We start from the raw sequence: 17,195 nt of genomic DNA, 5'->3' as shown, positions 1-17,195 counted from the left end.
ACAACACAGCTCTACTAGACCAGGCCCATCACAACACAGCTCTACTAGACCCGCCCCATCACAACACAGCTCTACTAGACCCGGCCCATCACAACACAGCTCTACTGGACCCGGCCCATCACAACACAGCTCTACTGGACCCGGCCCATCACAACACAGCTCTACTGGACCCGGCCCATCACATCACAGCTCTACTAGACCCGCCCCATCACAACACAGCTCTACTAGACCCCATCACAAAACAGCTCTACTAGACCCCATCACAACACAGCTCTACTAGACCCGCCCCATCACAACACAGCTCTACTAGACCAGGCCCATCACAACACAGCTCTACTAGACCAGATCACAACACAGCTCTACTAGACCTGGCCCATCACAACACAGCTCTACTGGACCCGCCCCATCACAACACAGCTCTACTAGACCAGGCCCATCACAACACAGCTCTACTAGACCAGGCCCATCACAACACAGCTCTACTAGACCAGGCCCATCACAACACAGCTCTACTAGACCAGGCCCATCACAACACAGCTCTACTAGACCTGGCCCATCACAACACAGCTCTACTGGACCAGGCCCATCACAACCCAGCTCTACTGGACCTGGCCCATCACAACACAGCTCTACTGGACCAGGCCCATCACAACCCAGCTCTACTGGACCTGGCCCATCACAACCCAGCTCTACTGGACCAGGCCCATCACAACACAGCTTTACTGGACCAGGCCCATCACAACCCAGCTCTACTGGACCCGGCCCATCACAACCCAGCTCTACTAGACCAGGCCCATCACAACACAGCTGCACTGGACCAGGCCCATCACAACCCAGCTCTACTAGACCTGGCCCATCACAACACAGCTCTACTAGACCAGGCCCATCACAACACAGCTCTACTAGACCAGGCCCATCACAACACAGCTCTACTGGACCCGGCCCATCACAACACAGCTCTACTAGACCTGGCCCATCACAACACAGCTCTACTAAACCTGGCCCATCACAACACAGCTCTACTAGACCAGGCCCATCACAACACAGCTCTACTGGACCCGGCCCATCACAACACAGCTCTACTAGACCTGGCCCATCACAACATAGCTCTACTGGACCTGGCCTATCACAACACAGCTCTACTAGACCTGGCCCATCACAACACAGCTCTACTAAACCTGGCCCATCACAACACAGCTCTACAAGACCAGGCCCATCACAACACAGCTCTACTGGACCCGGCCCATCACAACACAGCTCTACTAGACCTGGCCCATCACAACATAGCTCTACTAGACCAGGCCCATCACAACACAGCTCTACTAGACCAGGCCCATCACAACACAGCTCTACTAGACCAGGCCCATCACAACACAGCTCTACTAGACCAGGCCCATCACAACACAGCTCTACTAGACCAGGCCCATCACAACACAGATTTACCAGACAAGACCCGCCTCAGCACAGCATGACTAGAACCGCCCCATCACAACACAGCACGACTAGACCCAGCCCATCACAACACAGAACTACTAGACCTGGCCCATCACAACACAGCTCTGATCACTACTCCAGGGTGGGACAGAACACTGTCCTTCAGAGAAGTACACCACATGATGCAGTCCACACCATATATCATTCAGATCATCAGCCTACATATGCTGAGGTAACCTCTGGCAAAAAGACCCCTAGAACAATCAGAGATTGGAGAGGTGCTCCAACTACTGCAACTAATATGCAGACTACTGAGCTAAGACAGACCCTTTAATTCACACACACGGTTGCAGATTGCATTGTACTTATTTTTTGTGCAATCTTATTCATTTGTTTACAACTATTCTTAATTTTATTGGCACCGGTATTATAGTTATGTATGTATGTATGTATGTATGTATGTATGTATGTATGTATGTATGTATGTATGTATGTATGTATGTATGTATGTATGTATGTATGTATGTATGTATATTATTATTATTTTGTTTTTCTTCAATGTACTTTGCTCAAACCAGTGAATATCACTTATTATAAATGAGATCATTAACTATCAGCTCTTGGAATATCCAGGGCCTATACTCTTCACATTTTGGTTCTAAAACAACAAATCCAGAATTGATTAAAAACATCAAGGTACAGGACATCATAATCCTACTGGAAACATGGTGTCGTGGAGACATAGATACTCAGTGTCCCTCAGGCTATAGAGAAAGTTTACTACCATCAATCAAACATAAAAATGTTAAAACTTAACAAAAAGGTACAATCTACTGTGACAATGATGTATACATATGTGCAGCTTATGCTCCTCCTTCAGATTCACCATATTATGATGATCAGTTTGTTGACAACCTCCACACAGAAATCATTACATTTCAGGTAGAAGGTAAAGTGCTTCTTTGTGGAGATTTCAATGCAAGAACAGGTTCTGAGCCTGACTACACTGATGGAGGTAACCACCACATATTTGGACACCTCTCCTTGTACAGTAGCCCTATTATAAATAATAGAAACAGTCCTGACCAAATCCTGAACAAAAATGGGAAGGAGTTAGTGCATCTCTGTCGAGCCTTAGGCCTGTAAACTCTTAATGGTAGAATCAGAGGGGACTCTATGTCGGTTCACTTACTGCTCAGCTCTTGGGACAAGTGTAGTCGATTATGCCATCACTGACATCAACCCCTCCTCCATTAGTGCATTCACTGTCAGACCACAGACACCATTGTCAGATCACAGTCAGATCAACGTGTTTCTGAAGAACTTAACCGGCAATACTCATTCAAAAAAACAGCCCAATAAACTCTACAACCAATCGTACAGATGGGCTCCAAACAGTGCAGAGAGAGTCATTGAAACGTTGAACTCAAATGAAATGATGAACTCTATACAGTTTTTCAATAACTCACAATACCAAAACAATAAAGATGGTGTCAATTCGGCTACTCAAAACATCAACTGCATATTCCAAAAAGCAGCATCGAAAGCAAATTTGAGAAAACCAAAGAAATGCAACATCAGAAACAAAAAAACAAAATGTTTCTGACAAATGGTTTGATAATGAATGTAAAACAATTAGTTGTTTTCTAAGACAAATGTCAAACGAAAAACACAAGCAGCAAAACAACCCAGAGCTACGATATGAATACTTTGAAACAGTATAAACAAACACTGAAACGCAATAAATTGAATTATACCAACAAGACACTTGATGAAATTGAAAACACAATTGACCAAAATCATTTCTGGGACATGTGGAACAATTTAAGCACGACAAAGCCACAAGAATTAGCCGTACAAGATGTAGGAATTTGGAACACTTATTTTGATAATCTATACAAAAACATCCCACAAAAAGACTTACAACAGAAGCAATTAGAAATTAAAAGGAAAATTGAACATCCTTGAATCAGTAATTTAAAAACAACCAAAATCCATTAGATTACCCAGTAACCCAACAAGAACTAAATGAAAAGCTCAAATCTATTAAATCAAAGAAGGCTTGTGGTCTAGACAACATCAGAAATGAAATGCTGAAAAACAGCACACCTGAGTTGCAAAATGCTGTGCTTAAATTGTTCAACATGGTTTTAACTTCTGGCTGCTTCCCTGATGTCTGGAACCAGGGGCTCATCTCCCCTATCCACAAAAGTGGAGACAAATCAGACCCCAATAATTACAGGGGAATTTGCATAAACAGTAACTTGGGAAAGGTTTTCTGTAGCATTTTGAATTCAAACCTTTCTTCAAGAAAAAAATTTAATAAGTAAATGTCAAATTGGCTTTCTCCCTAACCGTCGCACTACTGACCATATATACACCTTACACACGCTAATCAATAAACACGTCCACCAAAAAAAGAGGGCAAAATCTTTGCTTGCTTTATTGACTTTAAAAAAGCATTTGATTCTATTTGGAAAGAAGGGCTATTCTACAAAATTCTCCAAAGTGGGCTTGGTGGTAAGGTGTATGACTTAATAAAATGTATGTACACAAAAAAACAAGTGTGCAATAAAAATAAAAAACCAAAGAAGAGAATTATTTTCACAATGTTGAGGTGTGAGACAAGGCTGCAGTTTGAGTCCAAATCTTTTCAACATTTATATCAATGAATTAGCTGACATGTTGGACCCTTCTCCAGCCCCAGGACTCACACTATTTGACACAGAGGTGAAATACCTGCTATATGCTGATGACTTGGTACTTCTATCACCAACCAAAGAAGGTCTTCAACAGAACATTAATATTATAGAGCAATATTGCCATAATTGGGCCCTGGCAGTAAATTTCCAAAAAACAAAAATCATGACTTTCCAAAAAAAAAAAAAAACAGATGTCAGAAACACAAATATAAATTTCACCCTGAACAACACCATAATTGAACACACTAAAAAGTACACCTACCTTGGTCTGACCATATCTGCATCGGGAAACTTTAATATGGCAGTGAATGCACTCAAAGAAAAAGCCCGCAGAGCATTGTATGCAATAAAAATGAAATTATTCAAAATCAACATCCCAATTAGAATTTGGACCAAAATATTTGACAGTGTAATCCTACCAATAGCTCTTTACGGAAGTGTGGTTTGGGGGCCACTCAATAAACTGGACTTTAAAATGTGCGACAAACATCCAATTGAAGCCCTACATGCAGAATTCTGTTGGAAAATCCTACAAGTCCAGAGAAATACACCAACTAATGCATGTAGGGCAGAATTGGGCCGCTTTCCAGTAATAATGAAAATACAGAAAAGATCATTAAAATTTTGGCTACATCTAAATTCAAGTCCAAATTCAAGTCTGCAATTTAAAGCACTTCAAACCCAAGAGCTGAGCCAAGAAACGAGCCCGCTCAGTCAGCTGGTGTTGGACCTCACCAACCAAGCTGACACCAGCACTGCTTCAAAAGAAAGAATTCCAATAAATAAAATCATGAACCAATCAAAAGACTCATATTTACAACATTGGAAAAACGAAACAAAATCCCAAAAGCCGACTAAATTGCTGTCTGACCCTAAACAGAGAATATGAATTGGCTGATTATCTCTACTCTGTCAGAGATACGAAGCAGAGACAGATCCTTACCAAGTACAGGCTGAGTGACCACCTGGCAGAGACAGATCCTTACCAAGTACAGGCTGAGTGACCACCGATTGGCAATAGAAACCGGCAGACATAAAAAGACATGGTTACCCAAAGAGGAGCGTGTATGTGGTCACTGCACGACAGGGGAGGTAGAGACAGAGATGCACTTTCTCCTTTACTGTGATAAATATTCCTCACTAAGAGATTCATTATTCACAGAAATGACTACATTTATTCACAATTTGAACTTATTAAACCCAGAGGAAAAAATAAAAATACTCATGGGCGAAGGAGCAATGGCTCCTCTTGCAGCCAAATATGTATTCGCCTGCCATAGCCTGAGGGACACTGAATAATAACATCTGCATAGTAAACAGTAACTTACTTATTATTGTTATTAATATTATTATTGTTATTAGTATTATTATTATTATTGTTGTTTATTATTCCAAATAGTAGTAGTAGTGGTATGGGTAGTAATGGTAATGATAGCAGTTTAGTAGTGGTGGTAGTAGTAGTGGTGGTATGGGTGGTAATGGTAATGATAACAGTTTAGTAGTGGTGGTAGTAGTAGTAGTGGTATGGGTAGTAATGGTAATGATAACAGTTTAGTAGTGGTAGTAGTAGTAGTAGTGGTATGGGTAGTAATGGTAATGATAGCAGTTTAGTGATGGTGGTAGTAGTAGTAGTAGTGGTGGTATGGGTAGTAATGGTAATGATAACAGTTTAGTGATGGTGGTAGTAGTAGTAGTGGTATGGGTAGTAATGGTAATGATAGCAGTTTAGTGGTGGTGATGGTAGTAGTAGTGGTATGGGTAGTAATGGTAATGATAACAGTTTAGTGATGGTGGTGGTGGTAGTAGTAGTGGTATGGGTAGTAATGGTAATGATAGCAGTTTAGTGATGGTGGTGGTGGTAGTAGTGGTATGGGTAGTAATGGTAATGATAACAGTTTAGTGATGGTGGTGGTGGTAGTAGTGGTAGTGGTATGGGTAGTAATGGTAATGATAACAGTTTAGTGATGGTGGTAGTAGTAGTAGTGGTATGGGTGGTAATGGTAATGATAGCAGTTTAGTGGTGGTAGTAGTGGTAGTAGTGATATGGGTAGTAATGGTAATGATAACAGTTTAGTGATGGTGGTGGTAGTAGTGGTAGTGGTGGTAATGGTAATGATAGCAGTTTAGTGATGGTGGTGGTGGTAGTAGTGGTAGTGGTATGGGTGGTAATGGTAATGATAGCAGTTTAGTGATGGTGGTGGTAGTGGTATGGGTAGTAATGGTAATGATAACAGTTTAGTGATGGTGGTGGTAGTAGTAGTGGTATGGGTAGTAATGGTAATGATAGCAGTTTAGTGATGGTAGTAGTAGTAGTAGTGGTATGGGTAGTAATGGTAATGATAGCAGTTTAGTGATGGTAGTAGTAGTAGTAGTGGTATGGGTAGTAATGGTAATGATAACAGTTTAGTAGTGGTAGTAATAGTAGTAGTGGTATGGGTAGTAATGGTAATGATAGCAGTTTAGTGATGGTGGTAGTAGTAGTAGTGGTATGGGTAGTAATGGTAATGATAGCAGTTTAGTGGTGGTAGTAGTAGTAGTGGTATGGGTAGTAATGGTAATGATAACAGTTTAGTGATGGTGGTAGTAGTAGTGGTGGTATGGGTAGTAATGGTAATGATAGCAGTTTAGTGATGGTGGTAGTAGTAGTAGTAGTGGTATGGGTAGTAATGGTAATGATAACAGTTTAGTGGTGGTAGTAGTAGTAGTAGTGGTATGGGTGGTAATGGTAATGATAGCAGTTTAGTGATGGTGGTGGTAGTAGTGGTGGTATGGGTAGTAATGGTAATGATAACAGTTTAGTGATGGTGGTGGTGGTGGTAGTAGTAGTGGTATGGGTAGTAATGGTAATGATAGCAGTTTAGTGGTGGTGGTGGTGGTAGTAGTAGTGGTATGGGTAGTAATGGTAATGATAGCAGTTTAGTGATGGTGGTGGTAGTAGTAGTGGTATGGGTAGTAATGGTAATGATAACAGTTTAGTGGTGGTGGTGGTAGTAGTAGTAGTGGTATGGGTAGTAATGGTAATGATAGCAGTTTAGTGATGGTGGTGGTAGTAGTAGTAGTGGTATGGGTAGTAATGGTAATGATAGCAGTTTAGTGGTGGTAGTAGTAGTAGTAGTAGTGGTATGGGTAGTAATGGTAATGATAGCAGTTTAGTGATGTGGTAGTAGTAGTAGTGGTATGGGTAGTAATGGTAATGATAGCAGTTTAGTGATGTGGTAGTAGTAGTAGTGGTATGGGTAGTAATGGTAATGATAACAGTTTAGTGGTTGTGGTGGTAGTAGTAGTGGTATGGGTAGTAATGGTAATGATAGCAGTTTAGTGATGGTGCTGGTAGTAGTAGTAGTAGTGGTATGGGTAGTAATGGTAATGATAGCAGTTTAGTGATGGTGGTGGTAGTAGTAGTGGTATGGGTAGTAATGGTAATGATAGCAGTTTAGTGATGGTGCTGGTAGTAGTAGTAGTAGTGGTATGGGTAGTAATGGTAATGATAACAGTTTAGTGATGGTGGTAGTAGTGGTGGTATGGGTGGTAATGGTAATGATAACAGTTTAGTGATGGTGGTGGTAGTAGTAGTAGTAGTGGTATGGGTGGTAATGGTAATGATAACAGTTTAGTGATGGTGGTGGTAGTAGTAGTAGTAGTGGTATGGGTGGTAATGGTAATGATAACAGTTTAGTGATGGTGGTGGTGGTAGTAGTAGTGGTATGGGTAGTAATGGTAATGATAGCAGTTTAGTGATGGTGGTAGTGGTAGTAGTGGTAGTGGTATGGGTAGTAATGGTAATGATAGCAGTTTAGTGATGGTGGTAGTAGTAGTAGTGGTAGTGGTATGGGTAGTAATGGTAATGATAGCAGTTTAGTGATGGTGGTGGTAGTAGTAGTGGTATGGGTAGTAATGGTAATGATAGCAGTTTAGTGATGGTGGTAGTAGTAGTGGTATGGGTAGTAATGGTAATGATAGCAGTTTAGTGATGGTGATGGTAGTAGTAGTGGTATGGGTAGTAATGGTAATGATAACAGTTTAGTGATGGTGGTGGTGGTGGTAGTAGTGGTATGGGTAGTAATGGTAATGACAGCAGTTTAGTGATGGTGATGGTAGTAGTAGTGGTAATGATGATAGTAGTTGTAGTACTGATGTAATGGTGAAGATGACTGTTATTTAGTTATAAGTTCGTTATAGTTTCATTTTCCATATTTATATTTTTATATTTAATTCTGTATTATTATTTACTGCCATTTTATATTATTATTGTTTCTAATTTTATTACAATGTATATTGTATACATTGTTGCTTTGGCAATATTGACACAATGTTTTTCATGCCAATAAAGCAGCTTGGATTTGAATTTGAGAGAGACAGAGAGACAGAGAGACAGAGAGAGAGAGAGAGAGAGAGAGAGAGATATTGAGAGAGATATTGAGATATTGAGAGAGAGAGAGAGAGAGAGAGAGAGAGAGAGAGAGAGAGAGATTGAGAGAGAGAAAGAGAGAGATTGAGAGAGAGAAAGAGAGAGAGATTGAGAGAGAGAGAATGATATTGAGAAAATGATATTGAGAGAGAGAGCGCTAGAGAGAGAGAGCTAGAGAGAGAGAGATCAATACTGTATTGCCACATCATCACGCCATGCTAAGTCCGTTTGAAACACAACTGCCTGGGAGGCCATCCATTCTGTTCCATCTAAAAACAGGCCCTCATTTCCATGCCAATCAATGGCCAGACCGTAGGAAGAGGAGGAGCCTCCTAAATTTGGGCCTGAAGAAGAAAATTCCTAACTGACACTCATGTTACAACAGTCTCTCTTTTATCAAGATGGAAGAGGATATTAACATATAACCAGACGCAATATTGACAAGCTAGGGAAACTAAACCCAATAATATCTCCTTTCTCCTGAAATGTACACTTGTTCACTAGTTCAAAACAAATGTAAAAGCATTGGACTGGTAGAGGCAGGGGCTATCTAGAGGGAGTTTCCACGATATGTGGAATGTGTTCCAGTCATTTCCTTTCAACAATCAGAGAAGGGAACCAGTTCACTCTTTGTGAGGATGGAGCCATGGCCTAAAGCTTTAGCCTTGTCTGAGATGCAGCTGCTTTCAATTCTACAGTATCAGCACGATAATGAAGAGTTGATATGGTATAAATCACATATATACCTTCTAGATACGTTTCCTCTTTCTCTATGACGGAGTCCAGAGCCAACTTGCCCTCCTTTCATGTCACAACCACCCACACACAGCCAGACAGACCGACAGACCGACAGACAGGCTGGGACACTGACAGAAAGAGACAGAGAGCCAGACAGCCAGGCAGGCAGACAGGCAGACCGACAGCCAGGCAGGCAGGCAGACCGACAGGCTGGGACACCACAGAAAGACAGCCAGACAGACAGGCCGGCAAACACACAGGCCCAGCTGGCCCTGACACAATAGCAGAAAAAAAAGCAGGGAGGCTGCTTGACCTGAGATCCATAAATCCACAAGGACATCCCTCCCTGGCCAGTGGCATGTTGTCACCTTAACTGGACATCACAGAGGGAACTGGTTGAACTATAGGTGCAAGAGGGCCCACATGGCTCTGGTCTAAAGTAGTACACTCAAAAGGGGGACTATTTGGGACTCAGCCAGGGAGTCAACCAAGCCTGACGGGACTCAGCCAGGGAGTCAACCAAGCCTGACAGTTTAAAAACTCACTGAGGTGGAAGAGAACATATAGGAGTTGGACACGTTTAGATGCACTACATGGCTAAAAGACAACTGCTCGTCAAACGTCTCATTCCAAAATCATGGGCATTAATATGGAGTTGGTCCCCCCTTTGCTGCTATAACAGCCTCCACTCTTCTGGGAAGGCTTTCCACTAGATGTTGGAACATTTCTGTGGGGACTTGTTTCCATTCAGCCACAAGAGCATTAAGTGAGGTCAGGCACTGATATTGGGCGATTTGGCCTGGCTCACAGTCAGCGTTCCAGTTCATCCCAAAGGTGTTTGATGGGGTTGAGGTCAGGGTTCTGTGCAGGCCAGTCAAGTTCTTCCACACCGATCTCAACAAACCATTTCAGTATGGACCTCGCTTTGTGCACGGGGACATTGTCATGCTGAAACAGGAAAAGGCCTTCCCCAAACTGTTGCCATGAAGTTGGAAGCACAGAATAATCTACAATATCATTCTATGCTGTAGTGTTAAGATTTCCCTTCACTGGAACTAAGGGGCCGGAACCATGAAAAACAGCCCCAGACCATTATTCTTCCTCCACCAAACTTTACAGTTGGCACTATGCATTCAGGCAGGTAGCGTCCTCCTGGCATCCACCAAACCCAGATTAGTCCGTCGGACTGCCAGATGGTGAAGCGTGATCGCCTTTCCACTGCGCCAGAGTCCAATGGTGGCGAGTTTTACAACATTCCAGCTAACGCTTAGCTATTTCGCATGGTGATCTTAGGCTTGTGTGCGGCTGCTCGTCCATGGAAACCCATTTCATAAAGCTCCCGACTAATAGTCATTGTGCTGATGTTGCTTCCAGAGGCTGTTTGGAACTCGGTAGTGAGAGTGTTGCAACCGAGGACAGATGACTTTTACTTGCTACGCGCTTCAGCACTCGGCGGTCCCGTTCTGTGAGCTTGTGTGGCCTACCACGTCGCGGCTGAGCTGTTGTTGCTCCACTTCACAATAACAGCACTTACAGTTGACCTGGGCAGCTCTAGCAGGGCAGAAATGTTACAGACTGACTTGTTGGAAAGTTGGCATCCTATGACGGTGCCACGTTGAAAAATCACTGAGCTTCTCAGTAAAGCCATTCAATCAATCAAATGTATTTATATAGCCCTTCTTACATCAGCTGATGTCACAAAGTGCTGTACAGAAACCCAGCCTAAAACCCCAAACAGCAAGCAATGCAGGTGTAGAAGCACAGTGGCTAGGAAAAACTCCCTAGAAAGGCCGAAACCTAAGAAGAAACCTATAGGCTCTACTGCCAATATTTGTCTATGGCGATTGCATGGCTGTGTGCTCGATTTTATACACCTGTCAGAAACGGGTGTGGCTGAAATAACCAAATCCACTCATGTGAAGGGCTGTCCGCATACTGCACCTTCCCTGAGCAATAAGGTACAACAACACATCACACTCTGAGCAACAAACTGACTGGGGAATAATCACAGCATAGAACTGATCTACGGTCTGTGAATCACAATGCATTAGCAAAGGTGATAGGCTACATAACAAAACCCCTACAATCAGTTAAAGCTCAATGGCTTGAATACATGACTGTACAACAGACATGATATAAACCTGCCAATGAATAGGAGGATGATGCACGGTCAGCCTGGATGCAGCAGCGTCCGTGGACATCATAAGGCATATTAGTGATGTTAGTCAACTAACAGGATGAACACACATCCGTGGGCAGGTAGCTAAGAGAAGGTATTTTCCTAAACGGTGTACAAAAATAAAATGTGATCATATCATCTGTTAGCAGCAAAGGGTGATACGGACTTCCCAAACCAGGAAACGAGCAGAACCAAATGCTTCTGCGTCTCAAATGGCACCCTATTCGGTGCGCTACTTCCTGGTCAATACTAGTGGCTCGCTACTTCCTGGTCGATACTAGTGGCGCGCTACTTCCTGGTCAATACTAGTGGCGCGCTACTTCCTGGTCAATACTAGTGGCGCGCTACTTCCTGGTCAATACTGGTGGCGCGCTACTTCCTGGTCAATACTGGTGGCGCGCTACTTCCTGGTCAATACTGGTGGCGCGCTACTTCCTGGTCAATACTAGTGCAGGGAAGAATAGTAATACTTTGGTGGGGGTTTATATTTGTCAATAATTTAAATTGGAAATGTATTATTTTGCATATCCCAACTCTCCCTGAGACACAGCCAGGGCCTGCCATTATCAATCACCCCCTGCAGCTGAGGAAGCAGAGTAGCACAGAGCTCAGACAGACACAGGAAAACAACTGAGGGTGCATCCTAAAAAAAGGTCAGTGCTTGACTTGAGCCGACTTGAGCCGCTGGGCCGACAATTCACGTTTTTGGGGAACTGCGTACCGGCTCCTCTATATAACAAAGTGGCCTATCACCGGGCCCGGATTCACACACAGCATCAAATGCTAAACAAAACGGGATCTGCATTGAATAGCAGAGTGGGAATTCACGTCCTGATTCTGCTTCAATATACTTTATTTATCACAAGTCTGTGAATCCGGGTGTATGAGTAGACTGTTCCAGTTTGAGAATCCGGTCTGTGAATCCGGGTGTATGAGTAGACTGTTCCAGTTTGAGAATCCGGTCTGTGAATCAGGGTGTATGAGTAGACTGTTACAGTATGAGAATCCGGTCTGTGAATCCGGGTGTATGAGTAGACTGTTACAGTATGAGAATCCGGTCTGTGAATCCGGGTGTACGAGTAGACTGTTCCAGTTTGAGAATGCGCAGATTGAGAAAACGCAAGCCTAAATGTTATTAAATGAAGTTGTCAAATGAGGGTTCTTACAGTCATGAAAATATTATATTGTGTTATAAAATATATGATCAATCACTTAAAATGGAGGGGGGGGGGGGGGCAGAGCAGCAGGCAGCCTATATAATAATGATAGACTATACAGCCAATTAGCTAAATAGTTAACTAGCGAGATTACGAGCTATAAGCATTAATATCATTGCCGTCTTGTTTCCACCGGCTCTGTTGAGATATAAATCTGACACCGTAATAGGAAAGCTCACATTCCTCTCTATTAAACAGTAGGCTAACACGGTCATTTCGGCAATGCAAAAAAAAAATTAGAATCGAATAGCCTAATTGATAAATAACTTCCATGCTGTGCATAGATCTCCCCTGAAAATATGAATATTTTAGCCATATAAAAAAAGGTTATAGGATAAACATGTCCTAGTACTTTGTTTTTGAAGTAATCTACCTTATCCATTTATATCCCAGATTCATTGAATGAGAGAATAATAGTATATTGAAAGTATTTGGTTGTAATATTTTATATTAAGGTTGGCCAACCGTCCCCAGTATAACCCATCACATATGCTGCTCATCAGGACCTTGATAAAACAGACGCACCCAGCTCTCTAGATGGAGGGTTGACCAAACGCGTTTCATACGGTAGCCTAACAATGTGGTTATTCCACTTTGAGGGAGGTTAAGTGCCTTGATCAAGGGCACAACGGCAGGAGATAGTAGCCTTCATGGGGTCAGAGACCAGCAGCAATAGCACATTTATCCGGACTTTTTCCCCATGTGGGCTATTTTGGCTGCATTTACACAGGGAGACCAATTTTTATTTTTTATTTTATTTCACCTTTATTTAACCAGGTTGGCAAGTTGAGAACAAGTTCTCATTTACAATTGCGACCTGGCCAAGATAAAGCAAAGCAGTGCGACACATACAACAACACAGAGTTACACATGGAGTAAAACAAACATACAGTCAATAATACAGTAGAAAAATACATCTATATACAATGTGATCAAATGAGGTGAGATAAGGGAGGTAAAGGCAAAAAAAGGCCATGGTGGCAAAGTAAATACAATATAGCAAGTAAAACACTGGAATGGTAGATTTGTAGTAGAAGAAAGTGCAAAGTAGAAATAGAAATAATGGGGTGCAAAGGAGCAAAATAAATAAAATAAATAAATCTGATATTTGTTTCACTAATTGGTCCTTTGACCAATCAGATAAGCTCTGGAAAAAGATATTCTATGAAAAGATCTGATGTGATTGGTCAAAAGACTAATTAGTGGAAAACAATATCAGAATTGGGCTGCTTGTCTAAACACAGCCATAGAGATGTCATCAAATATTGGTCTTGGATATTTGGTTAAAACTCATGGAAAAGTCATGAATTTCCATTAGTCAAAATGTGAATAAACCCTTAACAGTGAAAAAAAAAATCAGGAGGTCTCTATAGCATAACGTCATTTGGGAATTTCTGTGAACAAAGTCTAATGGACCGTCGGGGCGGGATGTGGGCACCGAATAAACCCATATCAACCACGTTCTACCAGCATCTCCATCCCTATAACAGCCAGGGGCTTCAAAACATGATGTACTATTAATAATAATATATATTCTATACCAGACAAAGATATAGGATGATGGTATGTATGGCTATCTATTTCTGTCTTTGGCAATTGCCAATAAAGAGTAAACTGGAGGAGCCTTTGATGAATACGCCAAAAATACCCATCTGTCATCACAATTTATTTCCAACATGACACAGAGAAGTTATAAGTTTTGTCAACAGTTGTAGGAATAGCGTGCAATGGGAAATACATAAATACATTTTAAAAATAAAAACGTTAGACCCATTCCCCTTCAGTTATGGTTACGGCAAGCAGCTGATGGCAAAACATCTGGGAGGTAGACCTACCTCATGGCTGGTTGCCGAGATTCATTATATTGTCTTGATTAATTAAAGCTACATAATAATACAAATGACTGAAGGCCAAGTGCAGGAGGCTTCCCTTGGAACACTTTTACACCTTTTGACGTTTGCGTAATTCCGTCCAATATGTCCTATGCTGTGTTGACCAGTAGGTCTTCCACATCAATAGTCTACAGACAGGATATCATCTGATGTGGAAATATCAAAAAGGTAAAAGACTAACGACGTGATTTTAACTACGGTAGTTATGTCAGTCTTCTGTTGACCAAAACAACTCCGCTACAGATACATAGGAGACGCCAATATCAGCAACGTGTGTTATTTTAGTTGTGCGCACATCAATAGTTACTGTTGATTTCAATGTAAAAATAAAAAAGCATTACTGATAGGCTGCAGAAGAACAAAAAAATGTATCTTGTTAATTAAAACACGAGAACATAACTGCCAATACGGAGACACAACACTCGATTCATTTAGTTGTCTATTTGAACATGGGCTTGACAGATCCTGATTATTGTTATGCCAAGACGCATGATACATGTTCTGCCTTCATACACCGGGTGGCATGTGCCAAAACATCCTACAGTGATGCAAAGCCATCAGCGCATTTCACAGATTCAAACTATTAAAAATGTCTGAGCTAAAACGACATTTTCTTTTAAAAAACCTCCCAATTGGTAATGCTCAAAATGTGTAGTGGTTAACCTACTAGGTAGAGGGTAGACAGTCGCGGTTAGCGCCGCTGAAGCTGGAAGAGAAGTGGGAAAAGAGAGACAGGGACATTGCTACACAGTCGGGATCTTTGACTTGATACAATATAACCACCCACCTAATGTAGCGGATCCAGCGCCGGAGACAGTGGATCAAGCTGCTTATCTAATCGTTGAACACCGTTGCTCGTACATTCCATGCGTTCAATTTGCTCGCTGTTGTTCCACTGAATCCGACACACAGTAATACTTGGTACTGCTTTCTCTTCAGTTGTATCGCTGCCAACGCGTTATCCCCTGCTTTACGAGACTGTGGTGTAATCATTAGTCCACACGGTTGTAAACAGTTGCGTTTTGCAACGAAAACGAGAGTTTCTATTGGACTAATTCAGTTAGGTTCTTCCTCGTTTCGTTCAGTTTGCTTCCGTTTAAGAAACATTTTTCAACAAAATTAGGATAATGAATACACCCCTGGTGCCCTGTAATTGAAAGCCGGTTTGCGATTGGACCACCTGCAGAAGACAAATCATAATGTGTCATGGCAGAGGATTGGTTGAAAGCTTTGAAGGGCGGGATTAGAATGAACCAATGCTTTTAAAGAGACAAGAACTCCATTTGAAATATTTGCGCAACAGCTCAAATAACAGCGTTATAAAGCACGGCAAAATATTGGAGCGTTATAAAACACTGCAAAATATTGGAGCGTTATAAAGCACTGCAAAATATTGGAGCGTTATAAAACACTGCAAAATATTGGAGCGTTATAAAGCACTGCAAAATATTGGTGGGTTATAAAGCACTGCAAAATATTGGAGCGTCATAAAAGCTAACAGTATTTTGATAAATACAAATGTCATAATTGATTTACTCTTCCAATGGTTTGAGCCCACAACCACAACTTTGTATCTGTCAGTCTATTTATAGGCTACAGATGTTCACACATTTGCTTCTTGGCAAATAGGCACGTTTGCATATTCACACAATAGAATTTAAGATAATTTTGAGTTTTAATCCATTTGGACATTTTAATCAAGTGAATTAAATAAGTAATCAACCACAGTATATAATAGGATAAATCTCAACACATTTGATTGATTTACCAGGTTTAGGTATCCAGTTCAAATCGAATCAAATCACATTTTATTGGTCACATGGTTAGCAGATGTTAATGCGAGTGTAGTGAAATGCTTGTGCTTCTAGTTCCGACCGTGCAGTAATATCTAACATGTAATCTAACAATTCCACAACAACTACCTAATACACACAAACACACACAAATGTAAAGGGTGAAAAATAATATGTACATATAAATATATGGATGAGCGATGGCCGTGCGGCATAGGCAAGATGCAGTAGATGGTAGAGAATACAGTATATACATATGAGATGAGTAATGTAGGGTATGTAAACATTATTAAAGTGGCATCATTTAAAGTGACTAGTGATCCGTTTAATTAGTCTGTTTATTTAAGTGGCCAGAGATTTGAGTCTGTATGTTGGCAGCAGCCTCTCTAGTTGTACATGTCCTGTAGGTTTTGTTTCTCTCTATCTGAAATACATGGATATAAAAACAGTAGACCACAGGAGATTGGTGGCACCTCAGCATCCCGGAGTCGCCTCTTCACATCCGTAGTCACCTCTTCACTGTTGACGTTGAGACTGGTGTTTTGCGGGTACTATTTAATGAAGCTGCCAGTTGACGACTTGTGAGGCGTCTGTTTCTCAAACTAGACGCTCTAATGTACTGGTCCTCTTGCTCAGTTGTGCACCGGGGCCTCCCACTCCTCTTTCCATTCTGGTTAGAGCCAGTTCGCGCTGTTCTGTGAAGGGAGTAGTACACAGCGTTGTACGAGATCTTCAGTTTCTTGGAAATTTCTCGCATGGAATAGCCTTCATTTCTCAGAAGAAGAATAGACTGATGAGTTTCAGAAGAAAGTTCTTTGTTTCTAGCCATTTT

General features: G+C 41.6%; 1 protein-coding gene across 5 annotated transcripts in view; it reads right to left on the bottom strand.

Annotated features, from left to right (window-relative positions):
• The window catches only part of LOC115206673 (protein-tyrosine sulfotransferase 1), a 96,980-nt gene extending 81,371 nt beyond the window's left edge, over positions 1–15,609 (bottom strand). For 2 of the 5 annotated variants that reach the window (XM_029773861.1, XM_029773863.1), the window contains exon 1: positions 15,358–15,609. The gene's annotated coding sequence lies outside the window, so the exon portion shown is untranslated. Of the gene's footprint in view, positions 1–15,237; positions 15,310–15,357 lie in introns of those variants that run through there. The other 3 variants (XM_029773865.1, XM_029773864.1, XM_029773862.1) reach the window with 3 other exon arrangements.
• Between the last annotated feature and the right edge of the window lie 1,586 nt (positions 15,610–17,195).

The sequence above is a fragment of the Salmo trutta genome, chromosome 13 (genome assembly GCF_901001165.1).
Source record: "Salmo trutta chromosome 13, fSalTru1.1, whole genome shotgun sequence".
Taxonomy (NCBI): Eukaryota; Metazoa; Chordata; class Actinopteri; order Salmoniformes; family Salmonidae; genus Salmo; species Salmo trutta.
The sequence above is the reverse complement of the archived record's forward strand: the minus strand, read 5'-3'. Positions and strand labels throughout refer to the sequence as shown.